The 24403-nt window shown below is 35.6% G+C and overlaps 1 protein-coding gene across 6 annotated transcripts in view; it reads right to left on the bottom strand.

The window, feature by feature from the left end:
• The window catches only part of LOC118737427 (rho GTPase-activating protein 7), a 396184-nt gene that overhangs the window by 219770 nt on the left and 152011 nt on the right, over positions 1-24403 (bottom strand). For all 6 annotated transcript variants that reach the window (XM_036467902.1, XM_036467901.1, XM_036467907.1 and 3 more), the window contains one exon: positions 13539-13574. The gene's annotated coding sequence lies outside the window, so the exon portion shown is untranslated. The remainder of the gene's footprint in view (positions 1-13538; positions 13575-24403) is intronic.

Here is a 24403-nt window from a genome sequence, read left to right on the forward strand (position 1 = left end):
AGAAAAGAAAACAATCGAACTATTGAAGAAAAACCAAATGACAAATTAAGAGAACAAGATCAACGTAAGCTAGATGGCAATGGTATCGAAAGAAATAAAAATATATATATATTAAAATAGAAACAGTATATAAATTGGAGCAACAAGCGTTTACCAAAGGCAAATAAAAAGTGCCTATTTGTATGGGCAATAGTGATGGACAGAAGCAATGTACCGGAGAACCAGGTAATTTAGAGAACCGACCGATCCGGTTCTTACATGAACTAAAAAACCGATATAACGGAACCGAAGCATGATTTAAAAAGGACCGAAAAATGGTTCCAGAAGAACCATTTCTCAAAAGACCCCAAAAAAAGTACATGAAGTATCGAAACTCCAAAAAACGGTTACAGACCCGGAAAATGGTCCCCAAAGAACGGAAAAAATAAGTCCTAAGAACTAAAAAAGGATCAGTCCAGCGCCTTTGACTTGACCTGCGGGCTAAGTCGAAGCCGCAGCCCCTAATCTTGAACTCAAGTTGAATTTAATTTTTCAAACAGGTGGCAACCCTTGTACATATAGTTTGAAAATAAAGTTTTTTAAAGCCATTTGTATTGATATCCATTTAGTAGTAGTTTGTTTATATCATACATAGAATTAAATTTTGTAATCACGTGGCAACCTTCTTAAAAGTTTTTTCAAACCACAACCTCTTTCGTCTGGCATCCATATCGAGACATAAAATTATAAAATTAATCTGTTGGTAGGTTTGGAATTTTTTCTTTGAAATCGCTTCATTAAGTCTTGTGCAATAAGCGTTTTTGGGAAGCTCTAAAAATTAGAACTGCAACATTTGAGCATGGCGTCCATACCGAAACCTAAGACGTATTCTAGGTCAAAACCATTTCAAAAGAACCGAAAACGGTTCTTACAGCACCGGTAATCGGAACAGAAGCGTACATGGCACGACCGGCTAAAAAAAAAATATATTTTTTTGCATAAAAGTAAATATGAAGCTATCAGCACGAAATTCAGTTTGTATGTGTTTTATAGAGTTCTTAGTTGAATTATCAAATTTTGTTCGGGTCAGGGTACTAAATTAAATAGCCGCCATATACCCAATTTGGCCACAAACAAAGCTATTTTATCACTAGGAGCTTTATTTTTGACCGGCGGAGCGGTGAAATTAAAAACAAATCCTTGGAATCGCACTCGACAGAACCGGTTCTTTAAATACTCGGAATTCCACATCATGAACGGGCAAGCAAACTTGGCGCATGATCCTCTATCAAAAACCAAAAAAATTTGTAAAAAAGTAAATAAATATGTATTAAAGCTAAGTAGCAGTAAAGGCAATTCCCTCACATAAGCTGTAATAACTGTGACAAAAATAATAAAAGAATAACTTAATTGAGGCGAAACCGAGTAACCCAGTTCGCGCCGATTGAATGAGTTGAATGAAAATTCAATTTCGCATGAATCACGCCAACGAGCAACGAATCAAATTGAAGAGGCGCGAAAGTAAACAAGCGCTCAGCAATGGAACGGCTATGCAGCGGCGCAGAAGGTAAAGAAGCAAAAGTGTGACAATTTTTATTTAAAATTTAAGCTCACAAGTGGATTAAAAAAGGTGTCGGTCGGCCAGCTGAGTGGTGGTGTGAGATAGTGAATTAACAGAGAATACTAAAAAACAAAACATATAGAGAAAATAATAAAAACTCTAAGCAGTTCTTGCATACAAAAATAAACACAACTTTTGTTTTTCGTGTTTTTTTTTTTTTTTTTGTAACACCCAACTTGCGCGCCGCTGTTTGCTATGCACAGCACATTAACCCACTTCTCACCTGGTTGCCAAATGAGACAATCATCAATGCTGTTGTTGATACTTTGTTGCTACCGAAGTGTAAGTATTGCCAGCTGTTGCGTGCAGCCGCAGTTGGTAGATTGAACGTGCGCCACTTTGCACGTGACTCCTCTACAATCCATACTACTACATACGACAAAATAAAGAAAAAAGAACAAGCACAAGTGAGCGGGCTAACGCGTACCAAGCGCGAGAAGCTCTAGCTTTATAGCTTTTGCATCGACTTCAGTTGCAACTACTGACACACCTCTTCTTGCCAATTGCCAAACAACCTGGCAGCTACCAACCTACCTACCTACCACTCGACCAACTGCCAATTGGCCAAGTTTTAGTGTGATGCACGCAATGTAGACAATAAAGCGGTAAATGAAAAAAAAAAAAATAAATAAGTCAAAAAGGTGAGAAAAATCTACAAGGAAATAAGCAAATAAAATTTCGAAATCATCAACGCCGCCACCACCGTCAAATAGGCAAGCAATTGCTGTTAGTTGCTGCTGCTGTTGTTGGTGTTTGTTGTTTTTGTTGCTATTGCAACAGTAATTTTATTGTAGCAGTCAGCTGCAATTGCAGCCTTGCGTAAACGATGCTGCAACATGCAAACTCGAGCTTAGCCAATATTGCCATTATTTTGGCACCTGCATTCGTTGAGTGTCGACGATTGTTAGCAAAAATAGAAGAAAAACCCTGCTTGAATTACATACGAGGGAGTTGCAAAAAAAATACACGAAATGGAAAAGAATTTGTATATAGTAGAGCTATGTATAATAGACCGCCATCTAGTATGACTATAGCCAAGTTATTGAGTCTCACAGATCTCATAGTACACTGAATGTGCCGTCACAGTCAGAAGAAACCTTGCTTAATTCTAAATGCCCGTGACACTGGAATTAGTCACACCACTATTCTAACCAACAACCACGACACTCTTAGGTCCCGAGGCTACTCCACACTGCCTCTCCAACTTGAGAGAAAATTCTCCACGCCAATTCCTTTTAGAGAAAGTTGGGAAGATGATTCGGTCCTGGGCTTACAAGATAACTCGACAGCCATATAATGAGAAGACCTCCAACCTACATAATTTTTACTTTTGGCCACTGCAGTGTATTTTAAGCAGAGTTCGTAGCTATAAAAGAGTTTACTACGAAACTTACCACACACATAGTGTTGGGGGTGCAAGGTCAAAGATACATAAAAAGCCTGAACTCAATTTCAATCACTACTCGCTATCTACCTGCAAATTTTTGCTTAAATGAGATGATGCTTCTGTCGCAATGAGGGCTGCAAACCGGCTTTGAACCGAACCGGTTTTTGAAGCGATGGTTCGGCCTTCTTTCGGACTCCGAACCGAACCACGAACCGAACCGTTTTTATTGTGAAATCCCAAAACCGAACCAAAAACCACTCCAAAAAATGGTTCGGTTCAGTTCAAAATGAAAATCCCCCATAGCATTTTTCAAGTTTCATAATACACATTTTTGTCTAAAAATGCAACACGTATGGTAAAATCGCAAAACATTTTTGTTTGATGGCAACTACGTGAGTTGTACATTCGCCCATATAAAGAATGATTTAAATGTTTTTATATGGAAAAAATGCTTAACAACGCGAGCAAAAAAAAAATAAAACGCTGCACACGCGGATTTTTGTAGTTCTAATAAAAAAATGTATACTTAGATGGAATTTTATGTAGATTTTTTCTACAAAGTTTTAAATAAGGATTTATATGGGTTTTGTTATATAAAGAGCTACACTTTTATAAAAAAAAAAATTTATGAGCATTAAACCAACATAATAGTCAAACGTTGCATTGCTATTATTTTGACCATGTGTATGCTTTTACATATCGTCGCCTGGGTAAAAGATTGTCGTATGTTATGGACGAACGTATGACGCTTACGACAATCTTTTACCCAGGCGACGATATGAAGTTAGGGTCTAGTGTAGGCTCCAACCTACCGAATATGAAAGTTTCAACATTAAGCCAAGATTTTGAGTGTCACTTCGAAATTCAGAATACACTGTTTTTGTCTACTCGACTAGGATCACGACTTGTCCAAACCTTAAAAAAGTGTATGTAAATTTTTCTAATTTCGCCTTGATCGTGTTGTTTTTAAATAATTTTTTATATAACCAATTTTCTACCATCAAAAAAAAATAAAAAATATTTCCCACATATTTTGTATGGAACAAAATCGGTGAAAAATCGTATTACATTAAGCGAGCCATTCTTGTATAAATATATACATATATCCACAGGGTTCTCAGAAACGGCTCTAACGATTTTGATGAAATTTTGTACACAGACATTCTTTGGATTTTAAGGTTATCTGAATACGCAATATCTCCGAGAAGACTCGTATAAGGTTGCCACCTATTCGAAATTAGTTATAAATTAATTACAACATCATAATATGCGTATCAAATGGAAGGTATTTTAACGATCCCTAATTCAAAAATATTTTTAATAAGGTTGCCACCTATTTTGAATCGCATATTTATTTAATTTTTTGTTTAAAAATAAAAGGTAAAATATTATTATTCATGGGTACCAAGAGAAGGTTCTTAAACAATGCTTTCCCTATACACAAAATGTTATGTCTTAGGATATTAGTGAAAGGTTGGCACTTATTTTCGATTCTACACAATTTATCTAAAACATCGCAATATGGATATCAAATGAAAGGTATTATTGATAACTTTGGTCAGTAAATATATTCCATCAAGGTTGCCACGCTTCCTTGTAATACGAATTTTTTTTTGTTAATCTCAATCAACATTTTTTATGTATTCATTCCAGCGTATTTCGGAATAGGGTTGCCACATACATTTTAGAGTAAGGAATTTACTTAATAGATATGGAAATCCAATTTTTTTTTGTTTATTTCCAAAATATTTTTTTAAAGCTATCCAAATCTTGAAAACTTTAAAAAGTATATGCACCCTGTTTGCCCAGCTTTGCCGCTCGGTCAACCTGGTACTTGACATTGATCAACTTAAAACTAAAAAAATGTTTACTATAAACTTTTATTACATGAAACTGTACAGAATTTTCATAATTTTTGCACAAAGTTTGGCAACTGGATTCATATCGTTAAAAATAAATCAACATTAAATAAACAAAAGAAAAGTAGCCAAAACTTGCTGAAATGTTTTGCTCCTATTTATTTTTCCACCACTATACATGTGGATATTTCAATTTGATCTTAGCAACAAAGCCTTTTATTTTTATGTTACAGATTTGCCATATTTTTGCAATATTTGTATTCTTTACCTCAACTTTACCTTCAACTTTGAATATTAGCAAAGAAATTAAATGGGTGAGAAAATACCTTTCCAATGACACCTCACAAGTCTAAATCAGAAGAGTTTAGGTTCAGTTACTCAAGCCTTTCTTATACCAATCTTTGAAAAAAGTTAAAAATCAAAAAAGTCAAAAATCTCATTATTACGATTCCGTTGAATTTTTTATTTATTTTCATATTTTTTATATAAGTTTTTTAAGCTTAAACCGTTTTGTCATTTGAGGGGATTTTTCCGAAAAACATCTTTAAGAAACTAATTTTATTCATAAAAATCTCCATTTTTGGAGGTATTTTCAAATCGGTCCAGCTCGCTTAAATCTTCGTATTTTTCCGAAATATTTTGGTGGACATCTTAAAATATAATAGATTTTATAATTCCAATGGAAAAACGGTACCGATTATTTTTTGTATGGCGATTGATGCAGTCAGTCTAATGTACATATATGCTTGGTATTTTTTTTTTTTAACTTACATATGTACACCAATCGCCAACCGCTCCTCTTTGCAAAAAGAATAATAAATCAAAAGTAATTCCAGTAGCATTGCCAAACTACCGCAAATGTCACAATTAAATCCATATGGTTCGCATTGCAACAACCCACAGCTTAAATACTAGGCGGCGGTTATTTTGAGTTTCGAATTTATTTGCCTTTCTTGTATTTTAATTCTTTTCCGTTCGCTCGGCATTTGCTGTTTATTTAATTTTTTCGTCTTGTAAGCTGAAGCTCAATTGTAAATTTTCTTGATGTCTTAACTTGTTTACCATAAATGCATGCGGTAAACAATTTTTGCAAGCTATAACATACACACATACATACAAATGTACATATGTATAAACAAGTAAACATACATGCAAAATATTTTCTAGTACTCTTAGTTGTTGGCAGCGGCAAGCCACAAATATGAAATTGATTTTTAAAGCGAAGAACGGCAGACAGTTTTACAAAAAAAAAAGAAAAAACTTACGTTTGTTTTTCTCAAATTGGCTGGAAATATGATCATTATAGCAATTTGAAAGGCAATCGATCAGCAATTTATAAATAAAACCGCATTGGCTGAGTGACGGCATTCTTGGGTTTGTTTGAAAAAATAAATATAAAAAAATACATTTAAAATAAAATAAAATTAAATTCAATTCAATTAAATAGTATAAAATAGCATAAAATAAAATAAGATATAATATAATATAATAAATTTAAATAAAATAAAATATAATAAAATAAAATAAAATTAAATTAAATTAAAATGTTTATTTATATTTGGCCGTTAATTGAAGATTCTGTTGATTTTTTTTTGTGCTCAAGGCCGGGCTGAAATAAAACAATCTGTTTTTGTTCTTTTTAAATTAAAATAATTCAATTAAAACTAATTCAAATATCAAAATAAATTAAAATGGCATAAAAAATAAATAGCATAAAATAAAATAGAGCGAAAAACAAACAAAAATACGATAAAAGCAACATACAAGGTATAACAACTGAAGTGGAACACAAAAAGTGAAATGAAGAAAAAATAACAATTTATTACCAGCTTTAGGACCAACATATAAAGCTTAAAATAATTTGCTTTGAAGTCATCAAAAATTTTGTGCACATGTTGACTACCAAATTACGAATGCCGGACGCTTAGAAAATTAAATTTTTGAAATTTTTATTACCCAGCTATAAAGTGAAATAAAATTTATTGTTTTGAACTTGACAGGCAGTTCGGCGTACATTGCTTCTTACGTTAACTGAATTTCAAATAGAATTTTACGACCTCTTTTTTGTTTTTAAACTTACATTTTCACTCGAGGAAAGTCTCCAAAATATATATGTATATTATCAAGCTGGCAATTAATTCCAAAACATTCAATTTTATTTTTTTTTTTAGTAGGAAAGACTGTGAGTGATCGTGTGAGTATGTTTGTTGCTCGTTCAAGCTAAAAAGCCTGGACGCATTTCAATGTAACTCTGAATACGGATTGGTTATGAACTGGATTAATAAGGCATGTTTTAAAGAGAACTGTAGTACATTTTTTGATGTAAAAAAACAGTTAATTAATAAGTTTAATAAAATATCATAGACATTTTATGTCGAACGAAAACGGTTGAAAAAACAATTTGTTTAGAAAATATTTTTAAAGGGGGTTGCCACCTTTTCAAAAAGTTACAATCAATTTGGTTAACAAGTAAATAAAATGTTTTTCCATCGGTATTAAACGAGAAAAGTTTATTTTTAAAATATTGTTGACCAGGGTTGCCACCTGTTCAAACAAAAAATAAAACGAATGTTCTTATAAATGTATTCATATTTTTTATTTTTATTTTTGAAGTGTGTTACCAGCTGTTGAGTTGTTCAGAATCAATTAAATTAACAAACTATGTGAAATATTTCAATATGGATGTGAAACTAGAGAGTTTTGACGCTACCCAGTATTGGGGTACTAGACACATCGGGCATAGTGATAGCCCATATGGTGAAAAGTCTAGCCTTCAGCTGATGAGCATCCAAGTACTATTCTCATCCATAAGAAAATTGAGAAGAGACCAAATGGCCAAGAGAGAGGCTTTCCCTCTATACATCGACGGTTTTAAGATGGAATTGTGATGTATGAACGGGAGTCTTCTCTGAATTCTAGGCACCCTTGGAGCCTGTAAAATCATAGGTAATAGGTCGTTCAAAGCCCTCAAAATTTTCCATGTACCTATTTTGTATGAGAAAAAACAACTTTTTGAAAATAAACTTAACTTAACTAGCTTTCTTGAAAATAAATATTTTTCGATCAGAAAACCCTGGTTCTCTTTAAGAGACTTCCATTAAGCAAAGCGATGTATATGCTCATTGAGATTTTTGGATTTTGTATGATAATAAATGACAAGTTTTGCTGATACTTCTTTTTTTAACAATGTCCAATTTGTCGTTCCAAATTCTAGAATTTTAAATAACTACTCAGCCCTAAAACTATCGACTCACTATCGCTGTCACCTAAATTCAAGAAAAGGAAAAAGTTAATGTATGCTAATCGGTATTCGAATTCAATCAGACACCTGGCATTCGAGTGTACTGCGCGATGCCCTAAAATAGCTGACAAAATTGGTGACAACAACAACATAACCACGAAGGAACCACAAACGTCAATGCCAAATTTGCAATTCAATGTGATTCGTTTCGATCAGCATTGAACATACTAACGACAAATTCACAAGGCACGAAATACTAAGCAATTACGGTGAAAAAGAAAAAAAAATATATATATATTATACATACATACACACATACATAAATACGAAGAAAAAATTACTGATCCAGCGGACGAAAGAACGTGCGTCACAATTCGCTGGCAAAAATTATTCTTCAACGTGGCTGATTTCACACCTCTGCCGAACGTTGAATTCGAAGCAGAAAAACATTTAGGACAGCCCACGTCGAAATCAAGCAAATCACACACAAGTTGGGCTACAACATCATCAATAATAAAAACAACAGCATTATTTTGTGTAGCAAAACGAACAACAACATCATAATGATCAGCTGCTACAACGCGTCGGCAGGCGTTAGTGAAATCATCAGTTCAAATCAGCCCATTCAAGTGTTGCCATCGATGGAAGACCGACCGATCGTTCGATAGATCGATCCATTGATTGTTGATGCTTCGACGATTGCAAACGCGCTGAACACAAAATTAGCATTTTTAGCCAATTCGTCGCATTTGTATGATACAATGAAACCGTTAGAATTGCCAACTTGTCGGTAATCGAATGCGCAAAGTCACGTCCAAATGTAGGAGTATGTAGCGGATGAGTGAAAGATATATTGGCGGCAAGAGCGCTGGATCAGTGGGTTGATGCGCTAAAAAAAAAATAATAATAATAATAAAAAAAATCGAGCGTATGCGCCACACAAACCAACTGAACTAAAGCGAATTGAGGAGCAAAACTTCGACACTGACTCAGATTGAATTGAATGCAATTGAATTCGACTGGTATTGAACTAAGCCACCAACCAAGTCAAGCTAAGCCGAGCTAAGCCGCACTGAACTGAGCTAGAATTGGCATTTGAGTTGCGCGCGCTGACTGGAGAATTGCAACAGATTTAAGTGGCATGCAAGCGAGCAACAATCACTTGGCTCCTCGCTCACTTGCTGGCGCGCCATTCATGGCATAGCCAATTTGGCGCTGACTAGGTGATGCGGCTGCCACAAATGCCATGTTCGTTATTGGTGGCAAAACACGCAAGTAAATACTGGCGCAATAGGAAAATCAAATTGCAAAAAAATAAAAGCTTCACACACACACACACAAACGACGCCAAACAGTGAGTGCATTAGTTGCACGGTGAATGGTGTTTTGGGGTTGCAGATGCTGCTTGAAATTCAATTAACCCAATTTGGTCTACCAAAGCGCATCGAACCGACACTGATGCGCCTCAACGTCGCTGACGTTATATATACATAGATTAACGACAACAACAAACACATTGATTTCAACAGCTGTTGCGCTTCGATTGTAGCATCTTCGCGGCTTGCTGCTTGCCTATAATCCACAACTAAACCGAGCAGCTCACCCCAAAATAAGGCTGATCTTAAGCGGCAAGCAGAAAGCGCCATTTCTCCGCCTCGTTTTCTGGCCATTTGCATACTAATTTACGGTGTAGCTTCAGTGCCGCCTTAAAAATTCATAAGCAAAATAATTCTGCAAAAGGAAAACAAAAGCCACAGCCAAAACTTAAGCTAATAATCGCACACTTAAGTAAGTCGGATGGAAAAGTTGCTTATTGTTGTGACACGCCACCGTCATCGTCGTCGTGGCCGGCAATATCAATTGCATTGCAATTATGCCAAAAACGCTGATGGTTTTTTATTACAGCAGCAATAATGCGCGCCACTGTATTGCTGTATTTCATTTTCGTTTTCGTTTTTCTATTCGATTCTCGCTATTTTGGTGTGACGCTCTTACTTCTTTATGTTTCATTTTTTCTTCATTTTCATTTTAAAGTTTCATGTTAAAGTTCAACAACACTTAAAATTACCTAACTACAATAAATTGCTGTGCGGCAAGTCAGCATAAGGTACACAGCAGTTGCGCTGTATATTTCAAATTATGTTGCACTGCATTTTATGCGCTCCACTGAAAAGCAGCGATTTTTATTTTTTATTTTTTTTTGGTTTTTATTGCTTATTTTTCGTCTTCGTATTTTTTTCGAGTGGATGTAACTCTAGTATTAAGCACTTAAAGTGCGGCTGCTGACCCCTCGCCTGACATCTCACTTATGAAGTCGTTCGGTTTGGTGTTGGCAAACAGCAATTGGCCTGGCTAAAAAGCCTAATTGCTCTTTTCGTAATGCGCGCGCAAAATGTCATGACTCATGACTGATGATGACTCATGGCAGACGGGAGGCCATATTCTATTATAAATGAGATTAGACAATGTGCGGTCGGTTATATTAAGGAATGCATGCAAGAAAAAATTGGAATAAACAATAATAAAATAAAGCAAAATATATCGCACTAAATTTTACAACAGATGCTGGAGATTTGTTCGTCGTTCACTGTATGCTCACCAAGGCGGAATAACGAGCCACCGCGAACAATAGACCTCCAAGTTTTACCTCGAAAGTTATTAAGCTTATACATTTTTTTGTCTTTTCCACGTTTTAAACACAGCCTGGAGTTTTGGTGGTAAATTCACCATAGACGAGGTCAGTGTTGCTGTTGTGCGCTTAAAGGGGAAATTTGATACTTTTTAAGCACCAATACCCTTTGACTGGACTTTTTAAAAATTTAGATTTTTTTACCCTTTTACAAAATTATGTGCGCCTGTTGCCCCTTCTCAGAGATTTTTTAAAGAAATATTAACAAAATCATGCTGTTAAAAAATATTTCCTACTGCAAGTACGAAAAAATGCATCACTTAAAACTTTTAAAATAATTGCAAATTGATTTCTGTGTATGTTTGCAAATCTGTTTTGTGCAAAGCTAGTCACACTATTTTACTTTACAATACATTTAGATTTGATTTTGACTTTGGTTTTCAAATGTATTCTTTTACTAGTAAAGCAACGCAAAAATAATTTGGTGACCCTTTTTTCGTCATTTACCCCTGGAGGAGGTATTCAAAATACGTCAAATCTTGGAAAAGCCTCGGAGAATAAGATCGATACCGCAATTGATGGAACAATCAGCTGTCTGAGCTATGGCTACGCTAGCTTGGTCATGCCATCCGAATGGACAGAAACGCTGCAGCTCTGGGTGAAGAAACATTGTTGAGAAACATTATGGGCATATTCCTTCACTTTCGTTTCCTGTTTTTTAGTCAAAGGCGCAGCCACCGACCGTTTTTTATAAAAATAAACTGCTTTTTCACATTTCTCGTGCCCGAAAACCACCAGAAAGGCCTCTGGAATATTTGCACGTGAATCACTCTTCATTATTTAAAACGATGTTCTGTGACCGCCAACTTCAAACTGAAAAAAAGCGGTTAAAATCACCAGCCTGGGAAAACGAAGAAATCACTTATGCCTATATAATCCAGGCTTTAAGAAAGCCGAAAATGTCGTACAGTGTAATAAAATACTGCGTAATTTTCGGAGTTATTCGAAGATTTTCCAGACACTCTTCGGGGTTTTATAAATTTTTCAAAGTTATCCGTATATTATTTTTTGTGATTTTTTGGTAAAATTTTCGGCATTTTTTGTGCATGCTTCAGTTTTCTTCGCTTTTTTTTTTCTTTTTGGAGGTCATTCGGTTTTCCCATTAGTGCCGTGACTTTTTGGGACCACTTCAGTATTTTCGGGACTTATCGACATTACTTTTTTACAGTACGGTACAGTATAGTAAAGCGATACATACTACTTGCGGTACGCTCTAGCCTTAGAGATTAACTCGTAAATAATACTACTATTTCTTCCAATTTGGATTTTGAAAAAAGAAAGGAATTAAAGCGGGACAAATGTAGAAGGCAAACACAGGTTATGGCTTAATAGTAATAATAATAATAGTTTAATGCTGAAATTATGCGCGGAAATACGGCAGTTTAGTCGGGAAACGCTAAAGTGCTAGTTGTAATCTTTAGTAATTTGTATCTATTTAGTTGTAATTCACGTAGTTTGCAAATCATTTATTGATTTTCGCGTTTTTTATCATCGATCATTCGTTGGTAGAATGTGCCATTGCGAAGAAGTTACCTACTTGCGGAAAATTCAAAAAAAAATTGTTCGTGGTAACTTTCAAAACTAGTAAGAACAAAAACTCTTAATACTTTGTGACTAGTTATAGTATTTTGTAAGTTGAAATCTCAATAAAATACGAACGAGTAATAACTTCTTTAAGATTAGTCTGCCATCGTGCCACAAGGTGCTAACTAACATGACGCCCATTGGCTCTCTAGTAAACGAAGCTACGCGACTTTATCATAGTCTCGGGGAGAAATAGCACATTTAGCTGATGGTGATATATTAACGAGACAAGATCCTTTGTTGACACGCTTTTTTAAGGATTATTTTTTAGATTTGGATATAATAAATATTAAACGTAATGTTAGTTTGCCTCCGATTTTTGCAACCCCGAAATCGTCTATAGACAGGTTCGAAAAGTTCTTTAACTCTATTAGGGCTTTCGGTACATAGTTTGCCTAGTTCTTATCGAGTTTCTCCTCCAACTTGTGGTGTTCTTTGATGTGGTCACTCAAATTGAGGGGCACACAGCCTTAAGGTGAAAATTAGTGGTAACATACCATAACGTCATAGCCATACCCATTGCCATAATCGTAACAATATCAACTATCATGTCGGTGTTGCCAGATGCGTAACAAGAAGCGGAAAATATGTTATATCGTAGGATATTTTCGCAGAACTTCTAAATAGTTAAAACTCAACAGCAGATCATAATAAAATATGTACATCAAATTAAAGGTAATAACTTGTACTTTTATAGCATTATAAATTTATTTTGCATTAGTTATGAAATTTTGTTAAAAAATGTATTTTATGAAAAAATACGAAATTTTCTTTAGTTTTTTTTAGTAGTTTTGGATTACTAATATTAAAAATCATATAAGTTATTTACAACAACTGAAAGACAAAATAATTGTCTTTATTTTGACATCATTAGTTTTTGAATCGGTTATGTATTTCATAAGATGTTCGAACAATTTTAATTTAACCTTTTATATCTTCTTTAAATTTTTGCACCAAATAATTTTGGTGCAGTTGAAGTCAGCATGAGAAGTTCTATTTTGGTTTGCATAGCTAAATGGTTCATATTCCACACTTATGCCAAAATGTTTGCCGTGAACATTTTTTATTTAACGTCTGGCAACACGTTCTTACTCGCACTTCAGATATCAGCTGATTATGGTTATGGTATGGAGTATGGTTCAAATGCTTAACTTTAGTAAATCCTTTAGTTAGCTTACCTTTTTTATATCCTTAACCAATGGGACTGATGATATCTGAAAAAAGAAAATGAAAATCTGGTTAAAAAGTTATTTTTGGAAAATACGGGTTAAGAAAATTAGCAAAATTATATGTACTAGGTTTTCTAACTTATCACGTCGTTAAACTTAACTATAACGTGCAAAGTTACTTAAAGGAAAATATCCTGCTTTGGAACTAAAACGTGATTAAAATTTTTTATATCTTTGCAGGTCATTGAAGGACTTTAGCAGGACTTGGAACTGACCAGATTCATTCCAGTCTGTCGATAAATTTTGATAATTTGATACATATTGCTAATTCGATGAATTTCAAAAACACTTAAGTCCCACAACTGAACAAAATTCGATAATTCGACTAGCTTCGATAAATTTCGACAACTGCGTTTCAAGAGCTCGACAAATTTTGATAACTCGAAAATGTTTACATCGTGGTAAAAATCGATAACTCGATAAACTTTGGATGCCTCTATAAATTTTGACAACTCGGTTGATTTTATTAGCTCCATATTTTTCCAAAGCTCGAAAACTCGTTGCACTTCGGTAACACGATCAAATTCGATAAGCAGTGATAATTCGATAAAATTATATAAGCTTGAAATTTCGATAACTCCATATATTTTGAAAATTCCATTAACTTCGATTCGACAAATTTCAGTAATCGACTTTCAGTCGATAACCTGATAGGCTGAAAGAACTCGGTACATTGCGATAACACGATAAATTTCGTTAACTGTATAAATAAACATAATTCAATAAATTTCGATAACTTGACAAATTTCATTAACTTGGAAAATTTGGATAATGCCATACATTTTTAAAGCTCGGTTATAGAATTCTTGAAAGCCAATATTTTTCGATCGGGAAACTCAGGAGACTTCCAGTAACAATACCCAATTGGTTATTTGCCAATTTTTAATACTATTTAAAGATATTTTATTTTTTCCCATTGTATTTTCTGGCATTTGCTGTGGGTTTTGACGGACCCATAAAATATAGTTACTATGAAAAAATGGTTAAATAAATAATTGGGTATTATTGCTGCGAATCTTATAAAAAGAAAAATATTGACTTCCAAGAATCGATATATTGACTTTTCTTTTCTACGAAAAGTGTTTTTCACCATATAAAATACATGCAAAACTTTTGAGCGCTTTAAGCACTACCTAAATATTTTTTGATTTCAAAATAAAAAATAAGGGTGTATTTTTTCGATATAGAACAATCCAACGGGATGGCGGCATTAAAATTTCGACTTTACTGTTTTTGAATCACTCTAATATACAGTCTATAAAGAAATCTTTTTAACCGTCAGGCGGTCAGGTGACTACGATATGACCAGTAAAGGCATAAAAGCAATCTGAATAGAGAGGACGACATTAGATATTTTGCAACTCTGCTGGTAGTAGTTAAGCACCTTTTGAGCATTTTCTATGTTACACAAAAATCATTCACTTCAGTAGCCTCGAAAGGTCAAAGGGTGTCAATAGTCCTTTAATGGATGCTTAAAAAAAAATCTCAATAGAAGTTACTACTCAATTTCAATTTTTTTAAGTGGTATTATTGATTTCTATACGCAGTTTTTGTACATTTTTTAGATCAGCGAGTCTTTTATTATTTCAATTCAAAGAACATTAACTAACTATATCTTTCATTTTCAAACAATTGAATAATTATGCCCTGCTAGCGGAGCTTGGAAACAAAAAAAAAAAAGTAATGATTTCACTCTGCACTAAAACGCGAGTACTTTCGTGCGATCACATGCAGGAAACCCAACACCAACCTCAAAATGTACTGAAAAGTAACGAAAATGGGCTATTAAGCAATGCTTTGCTTACACAATCGCTGATGATACGCAAATGTGTTGACAGAAAGTGAGATAGGCGATAAATGTAGATAAATAGAGGTAGTGGCAATAAAAATGGCAATAAGCGAGCAACAATGGGAAAATAAAACGGCACCATGTGGTAACATTCACTTTCCTTAAGTGCTGCAAAGAAAAAACGCCCTCACGCAAGTTGAAACGCAGCCACCACCGCGGTATATTTAACAATCAATGGGAGGGAAGGATAAACAAAAGGAAAGAAAGCAAGTTCAACGAAATCGGTGCAATTACTGCGAGCCAACAGCAGTCGTCAACAAGTCGTTCAAGCCACACACGTCGCGTCGCTGGTTACTTGCGTTCGAACAGGCGGCGATGTTATGGACGGCGAGCAGGCACAATATGTAGCGATTGTTGGGCTAATTCCTTTTACTTTCAAGGCGCGGAAAAGCGGTAGCTGTATTTTTGTTTAGTGTGTGGATTATCGCACACGCAAGGCTCCGCAGCAAACCGGCTTGCTTGTATGCATTTGCGAAACTCGCGGCTGTGTTCCGCATTCGCCGTAATGTCATGCAAATTCTCTTGTCTTCCTGCCGCACCGTAAAACGAAAAAAAAACACAAATAGCTTCGCATTCGTGAAAATGTTAGCAGCTGCAGTCAATGCGTTGCGTCGCGTCGCGTCGCTTGTTACATTTAGATACTACTTTCGTGTACGCGCACTCGCTATAAACGTTTCGCGCCCGCACTCGCACAGCGTCTCGCCAAGACGTTTGCGACACTTGTGGCGCAGCCATAGACCCCGACTTGGATCGATAGTAAAACCAATATAGCCAGAGCCATACCAAAGGCGTAAAAGGTTCGTCGCTTAAGTCTTTTGTTTTGATTGTACGCGCTCAGCTCTTGCTGTGTGTGTGTGTGTGTGTGTGTGTGTGTGAATTGAGTTTTATTATTGTTGCTTTTGACCATTAATGGCCATTTAAATGTCCACTTTTGCAAATCGTTATTGCACAATTTGGCAATGCCGTGCAAATACAACAACACCAACAACAAAAAGAGAAACAACGCCAGCATTCAACAGCACAGTACTAAGTAAACAAGCCCAAACCTTCGCCAGCAATTGCTGCAAATCCGGGCTATTCAGGCAAATAATTGCAGAGCGAAAAAAAAAAGTTTATTTTCCTTAAAACGCACATCGCACTACTGCGCATAAAGAGCGTTTAGTTTGTGCATTTTTTTTTTTACTCATTCATGTGCTATCCAAGCAGCTTGTCTTGTGCGCTCGCCCCATCACTCCATTGCCATTTGGCTATTGTTTTCGTGTAACGCTTCGTTTGTTCGCCTGCCAGTTTGCCTGCCAGCTAAATAGGCTAGAGGACTGCCTTTGCTCGAACGATTGCTGTATGTATTGTTGCTAGTGTTTTGCTTGTCTGGGCTTAATTGTTCGAACACGACACTTTGTTTGGCTAATTTCACAGCAAATTTCAATTGTCAACTACGTTAGCGCGCGCGCAATTTGCGTACTCGCAAACACACACAAATCTGAATCCAAATTTAATCGCAGTTGCGGCTGAATGCTGCTGTTTTCTTTTTTTTTGGCAGCTAGTTACATGCGCATGCGCACAAATCGATTTTGAAATTAAAATAGAAATGGAAATTGAAATTTTATGTGATTTTTCCGCATTCATTTCAGTGTACACAAAACAAAAACAAAAAACAACAGCAACAACAATATACCAGCAGCGCGCAAATGACAAGTCGTTGTGCAAGAGCGCGCTGCAAAATCGTGAGGAAGCATCTGAATGCAATTCTTTCGTGTTATGTAAATCAGTGGGAAACTTTCGGCTGTGGGAAGCTATTGGAAGCTGGTACTGAATTAGTGAAAAAGAGGCTTTCGCTAAGTGTTTTTAAAGCTAAATTATTTTAGCAAAAAAGGGGTATTTATAAGGCGGAATACATGTGGGTTCATAGGCGAGTGTTCGAGGGGCGGGCCATTTAGTTAGCACTCCTCTGTCTTTAGTACAAACCCGTCTAAACAGCACGTTTTCTGAGGAATACCGTTAGCCGAGCTTGACGGCCAAACTCGATGGGCTACAAACACAACAACGACAACAAGAAAAACCCCAAACCTTTGTCCGCTACTTTGTAAAAGTTATGAAAAACTTTTTTTCTTGCAACGGCTTCCCGAGAGCAGATAATAGAAAACCTGCGAATGTGCTACCTCCATGAAAAAGTCTTATCTTTCCCGTAAAAAGTCATCTGCAGATATAATCCCTGTTTGAGAACTTCTTCTTGGAAAAGGCTTCTCTCACCCGTAAAAAGTCGTCTGCACTGCGGAGGCGTCGGCTTGCAGTAGTTCCCTCTAATATCAATATGCGCAACACAAATTATTGATGAATTTTTAACAAACAATTATAACCGGTATGAGCAACACATTTTTTTCCACTGAGAAATGTCAAAACTTAAAATGAATACCAAAAGTAGATCGATAATAATGTGCAGTAAAACCAATAAATATGTCTATTTATCGATGAAAATGTCGATAACAAGATCGCAAAATGGATCGATAGTTATGTATACATATGGGTCTTACAGATTAATATTCCTACACGATGCCAATAGATGCATACACTCATACAGTACCCACTCCAATTGGTTGGAGGCGCGTAGATAATAATAATAATAATAATAATAGATTGGCGCTTACACATATGTTAGTGTTTGGCCGAGCTTCTCCGGCGCGTACATACAATAAATAAAAATATTTAACCGTTTCGTTTAAGAAGCGAAGTAACAAACCCAAAATATTTGCCACTACCAAGTGATATAATATGTATGTGAATACTATCTGCTATCAAAATCATTGCAGGCGATAGGATCTAATAGGAAAGACGCCAAATGAAGATATAGAATTGTGACTGTGTTTTTAAGATCTGGCCATGCCCCATGAAGTTTCTGTACCATTTTAATTTCTTTGATTACAAAATATTTCCTTAAAGTTTTTAATGGGCTCTAAAAATGTCTTCTTATGATTTTCATAAATTTACAAACTCTTCAAAAATTATCTATAGGGTTTTCGTGGGAAAGTTGCTGCAACTGGAGTAGTTTGAGGCCGCCGAATCCCAGCAACATGAAAAGAGGGGGCTACATGGATCTTTATACCATGTCCCCACTAGAGCTAACCACGTAGTTATGGCTGTTGAGTTGGTTATCCCGATAACCCACTTGATTTAGCATAGTTTCGCCATATAAAAATGACAACACTTAACCATTTCACTGAGATGGTTAAAAGCTAAGCAACTTGAAACCACGTCGAAAGTCTGATACAACCCTGTGTTTTCCCGCCATCTGTGGGTCATTAGCGTTAAAATGTAAAAAATTTGTTCCCTACTAGTGTTTGGACTTCACTATCAGATTTACTCCGATTTTTGAAAAAATTTGAAATCTACTCCGCTTGACTTCAAATCTATTCCATTTTTTTGCATTCATTTTATGCCCCTCTTAGGGCCGTTTTTTGAGTGTTCACCACCGGTTTCAGTAAAAAAATTGAAAGTTAGCCAAATCTTACTGTTAAAAAGTAGTTCTTTCATACCAATGCGTCAATAAAGTAACCTCGTTATTTTTTGATATATGGCTGTAGAAATTGCAGAACTTTACTTAAGTTGTTAAAAAATATATCGTCGATGTTTTTGCAAAACCGCCTATCCACCGGTTGCAAAACCGCCTAAATCGCCGTTGTGGCAAAATGAGATTTGGTAACCCTGAACTCCAAGCATCGATATTAATGCATAAAAATCGTTAAGTCGTTATTAAAACAACAGATTTGTAAAATCATAGCTACAGAGAATACCGCCTATCATTGCAATGCCCTCAAAGAATATACCGTTTTTTCGCTCTCCTGTAAAATTTGAGTGCCGTAAGATAGGCGGTTTTGCAATTGGGCGATGGGCAGTTTTGCAAAAACATCGACGATATGTAGAATGAAATTTATATAAAGTAGAAAAGGTTCAGATCCTACTGCTCTTTAAAAAATAAAGTGTTAGAAATGTTCTACTTTATAGAAAATGCTAAAAATTACCTAAATATGTAACATATTATCCTTACATTGCCTCACGTTCTTATTTTTGCATGAATAGAAAATATTTAAGTGAAACAATTAATGTCAGAAACGAAAATAAAAAATTCAATCGAATACGGAAAATTTGTTTTGCCCCGACTTTTGCAGCGATTTAGTCCTGAATCGAGTTTTGGAGCTCCGAACACTGTTGTCTACATTTGTACTGTTTTATAAACCTCAAACCGCAGTGTGGACAGCAATAGTTAGCGATGTGGTTAAGTTCGATTTGAGATGGTTAACTTTTTGGTGGGGACTTGGTATTAGAGTTTCTCAAAACTATTCATAATTGATGCCGTTTTTAAATTTGCATACAAAAAAAGTACGGAAGTTATCCCTTACTAAACCTCAGAAGGTTAAAATTCCTGAAAAATACTCTAAGGAAGCGGTATTCAGAACGACCAATGGAGTATCCCTCCCTTGATAACAATTTTGTTCCATAACAATTAATAGTAATAATTAGTCTTCACCTGCCATAAATCCAAATTAATAACGCATGTTAGTGAAAATTCTATCCAAAATGAGAATAAAACCAAACCAGTTCCAAACAAAGACAAACTAGCTGACTTTGTTTATGTTTATTAATGTAATCAGAGAGATCAATCTTGGTACAGCCAGATGCAGAAATTCTGCTAAAGTAGGTTTTGACAGTAAGGGCTTGAAATATTTTCGTGATGTATGATTTTTGCTGGTTAATATTTTTCCAGCACAAAATGAGCGTCGAACTTCCATTGAACTGTCACCTTACTCCCTAAATTATTGATTAATAAATATTTTTTTGCTATTATTAAGCGCCTACTTGAAAAAATTTCTAATAACTCAGTACGCACTATGTACACATTTTTGTGTAGTCGAACGAGATGCATAGGAGTATTTGCACCTAGGTTTCAGAAAAGTGTACCAACTGCGGACGAAAATATTCGATATTAAAAACGGTTCCCGCGAAAGTCTTCGTAAAAGGACTAACGGGGCCTCTGTAAAAATCATGCCAGACCGCCAGGTGATGTTAAAAGCCTATGAATACATATCGCATATCAAAAGAAGCACAACTCAAAAAAAAAAAACTAAATAAATAATGGCAGCTTTTTTTTGCATAAGTAAATTCATAGAATTTTTTTTTTCAAATTAATAAAAAATATTTTTTTCTTCATGATTATATTCTCTAACTAGGATACTACTGTTATACCTGTTTTTGTGTCAACTGCATTAAATCTGTATGATCCACAAGAAGTTTTATTTCCGGATCTGAGTTTTGAGATGTGTCTCAGTGAAGACAGTGTGCTATAATAAAAAAGGTGTCTGGTTGTAGTAGTAGTTGTAAAGAGGGTTGCCGTTTTGGGTTTTTCCTACCAAAATTGGTAGGGTTTTTTACGTTGGTAGGATGGACGCTTAAAATTTTGGTAGGTTTCTTTGCTCATAAAACAGAAAACATCTCTGGTCTGGTGTAATCTGCCACTTTGTGAGAACGGTGAGTAGGCTTGCCAAGTTTTTACAATATCAATTTTATCCCCATTCATTTAAAAATCTCGTTGCTTACTGGCATAGGCAGAATTCTACCAATTATCTTCGGCAAATCTCGGAACTCTGTATTCGTATTAAAAGTCTTATACACTGCGTATCTAAATATCAAGGGATTGAATTGATGGAAGTCAAGGCAGGTTTATAAATGAGATATTTTTCTTTGAAATGCAGTTGCGGATCGATAATAGTTTCAACAATGACAAGGTTGTTAAAATATTTTAAATGACAATAGAAAAGTGATTCAAAAAAGAAAACCACGTTTCATGTTTCGGAAAAAAAATAAAACAAAAATATCAAATCAATTTATTGCGAATGACGGCATTCGAACCCGGGACCTCCTGAAATGTAACAAATAGTAGCACACTCCTCTGCACACTCAGACACACTGCGTCAGTTTGAACAATAAAATAAAATTATTGCTTTCAAATACTCAATGCCATGATATTTTCAAATTTTTCTCGGATATGAAAATGCACGAAAATCGAAGGCACCAAAACTTGCATACATTTCTCTGCTAGTTGGGGTTCGAGACAAAGAAAAAGTTCTCACACAAAAACATGACAAAAGAAGTGTTTGACGAAAATTCCCGCGCAATCAGCTAAATACGGACACAAATCGTTTATGTGTTTTTGTTTGTTTACCCATCGTTACTCACTCATTGAGTTGCTCTTCATTCAGTTGCATTCATTCATGCTTCTGTTGCCCTTTAAGCGCCAGGCGTAGTAGACTTTTTGCAACAAGCCAGCCAGCCAACAAGCGAGCAAAAACATGAAAAGCAACACCACTCCTCAATGCCAAAGTCAGAAGAGCAATGCCAGCAACAACAACTATGGCAATAAAAGCGGCAACAACAGCATCATACGTACCCCAGCAACCGTGAACGACAAATGAATTTGCGCCGCTGCAACAAAGCAAATCGCTATTGCAATAATTCACGCGATAAAAATCTCTCAACGCCAGCAAGCAACTGTTTGTTGAATTACTTTTATTTGTATACTTTATTGTTGTTGGCATTGTTGCTGTTATTGTTGAAAATGAGAAACATAAAAAAGATTTAATGTTGCCTAAGCAGGCAGCGACGTGAAGAAATGTGCTCTTAGAAGTGAAGGAATGTGGAGCTGCTGAGTACTGAGAGAAGGCAGTTTGTCCGGCTGCTTGGCTGACAGTGTGGCAGCAGCAGCAATGTTAGCATGAAACTGACAATATTTTCGAAATGCATGTTTTTATTTCTATGTACACACATACACATATGCGGACACATTTTAGTTTTCGCTGCACAGTTTTAGTTGCTTTCTTCAACACTTTTTATCTTTTATTTTTAGAGTCCTCCAGGTTAGCAGTGGCAACAAGATTACCAAGCGTGTCTTTGTGTATGTGTTTTGCTGCCATAGCTTGACTTCTATTACCTCGCTGTGGCATGCCACTGTTTGTCTTCTCATGGGGGCGTGGGAGTTGTTACACGGGCGGCAACTGTTTTCGGTTACTGTTGCTGCTGTCGTTGGCGCTGGCGGCAAAATTTCTTTCTAACAAAGACAACAAACAACAAACTTAGATGCTGGTCTTGTCGGCATTATTATCATTGCCAACTACTTATGAGTGGCTTGACTTATTTTCAGCGCGCGTTTTGTTGTTGCTACTTTTACAGCCGCAATCATAGAAACCAGATCGAGCGGCAAAGCTTTGAAGCGCCGCGACGTCACAGTATTATGCTTGCTTTATTGTTTCTAGGTTACTGTTGTTTTGTTAGGCTTGACATTGTTGTTGCTGCAATATTTACTATTGTTTATGCTTTCGCTTTTTGTATGCACATTCTCGCTGCATGTACATACATACATACATATGTACTAGTTGTGCTACGATAATTCATTCATGCCGCTTGCTACACGACAATGTCCTAGTTTTTGGGGTAAATAAAATAATGAAAGCGCGCTGTTGAATGCTAAATGTAAGCGGATAAAGTGAGGTATAGAATGAAATTATGCGAGTGGTAGGACAAATATGGTATTTTTTTTTTGTTTAATAAAAATATTCCCAGTTCTCGACTTATTCCTCAGTTTTATCTTTAAATTTGTTTTTGGTGTAAATATAATAATGATTTAATTTTAGTAAAAGTGCTTCGAGTTTAATTTTAAAAATTTAAATTTAAAAAGAAAATATTGCCAAAAATTACAAACGAACAAAATTAACTTTAGAAGTATTATGCGAAAAAAAACAAAATATTTTTAGGCCAACATTAGGACATGTTCTCCTAAAGGAGGACGTCTGGTAACCCTACCCTTGAATATGCAGCTCGCATAGATGGCCGTGAGTCGGCAAGACGAGACAATTACTTAGCAAACGATTAGTACATACAACTCAAAAGCACCGCAAAAATTAATTAAAAGGGCATTAAAAAGGTATAACCATTTATGTATTTATGTTTCCAATAATGCGCGGTATCATTATTTTTTTTGCAATTAAGTAGATATGTATTAAGATAACAATTTTCAGCTGTTCAAATTGGCTCAAATGGATCGTATGACTCATGCGCATACTACACAGAGACACAATGCACACCTACGCACACTTACACATATTTGCATTGTGCGCGCTTCATTTGTGTGTAGTTAGCCATTAACCCCGTGCAATAGTGCAAATGCATAGCTTATTTATTTGTTTGCGAGCGAGTGTGATTGTTGGTCGGTTATTTGCCTCATTTACCTACCAACGCGTCGGTTGAAGACTTTTGTGGCAAAACTTAATGGAAGAAAGACAAAGCAAGCGACCTAATAAAAAAAAAAAAAACAACGAATAATGCCAGCTGCAGGCGGACAGAGGCTGCAACGTTTATTATATGTACATAGAGGCATACAAACATCTAAATGAGGTATGTATAATGCCTAAGCGATCATATCTCCATGTATTATGTGATCGTATGACGCTTTTATAGAAAAACACAAAAATCATAGTGGAAAATATGTAGCTCAAAGCAGAATACGACGAATAAGCAACGATAAAAAACGCGAGCATAAAAAGTTGCAATGAAAATCGTATGAATATATGTATGTATGCAGGAATGTGTGTGTATTGCATTTGATCATGTGCGATTGATTTTATCATTGGTATCATATGTCACGCACAGCATTGAGTGCAGTATACTCGTAAGGAGCGAGAAAAACGGAGGAGAAAAGACCGCGCAAAGCAAAGTAAATGAAACAAGATAAATGAAAAACAAGTAAGAGCAGCGCTGTCTTCGGCTATGCCGAAGGCTTCATACCTTTCATGAACATCTGCAAATTTTACTTTGACAGATTACTGCTTTTGAATACATCTGCATACATCGATAGAGGAGTTACATACTTATATAAAAAATCGCATCTAAACAATCAGAGGTATGGAAGATATACCTTATA

Source organism: Rhagoletis pomonella, unplaced genomic scaffold (assembly GCF_013731165.1).
Source record: "Rhagoletis pomonella isolate Grant_MI unplaced genomic scaffold, Rhpom_1.0 Rhpom_scaffold_00004, whole genome shotgun sequence".
NCBI classification, from domain to species: Eukaryota; Metazoa; Arthropoda; class Insecta; order Diptera; family Tephritidae; genus Rhagoletis; species Rhagoletis pomonella.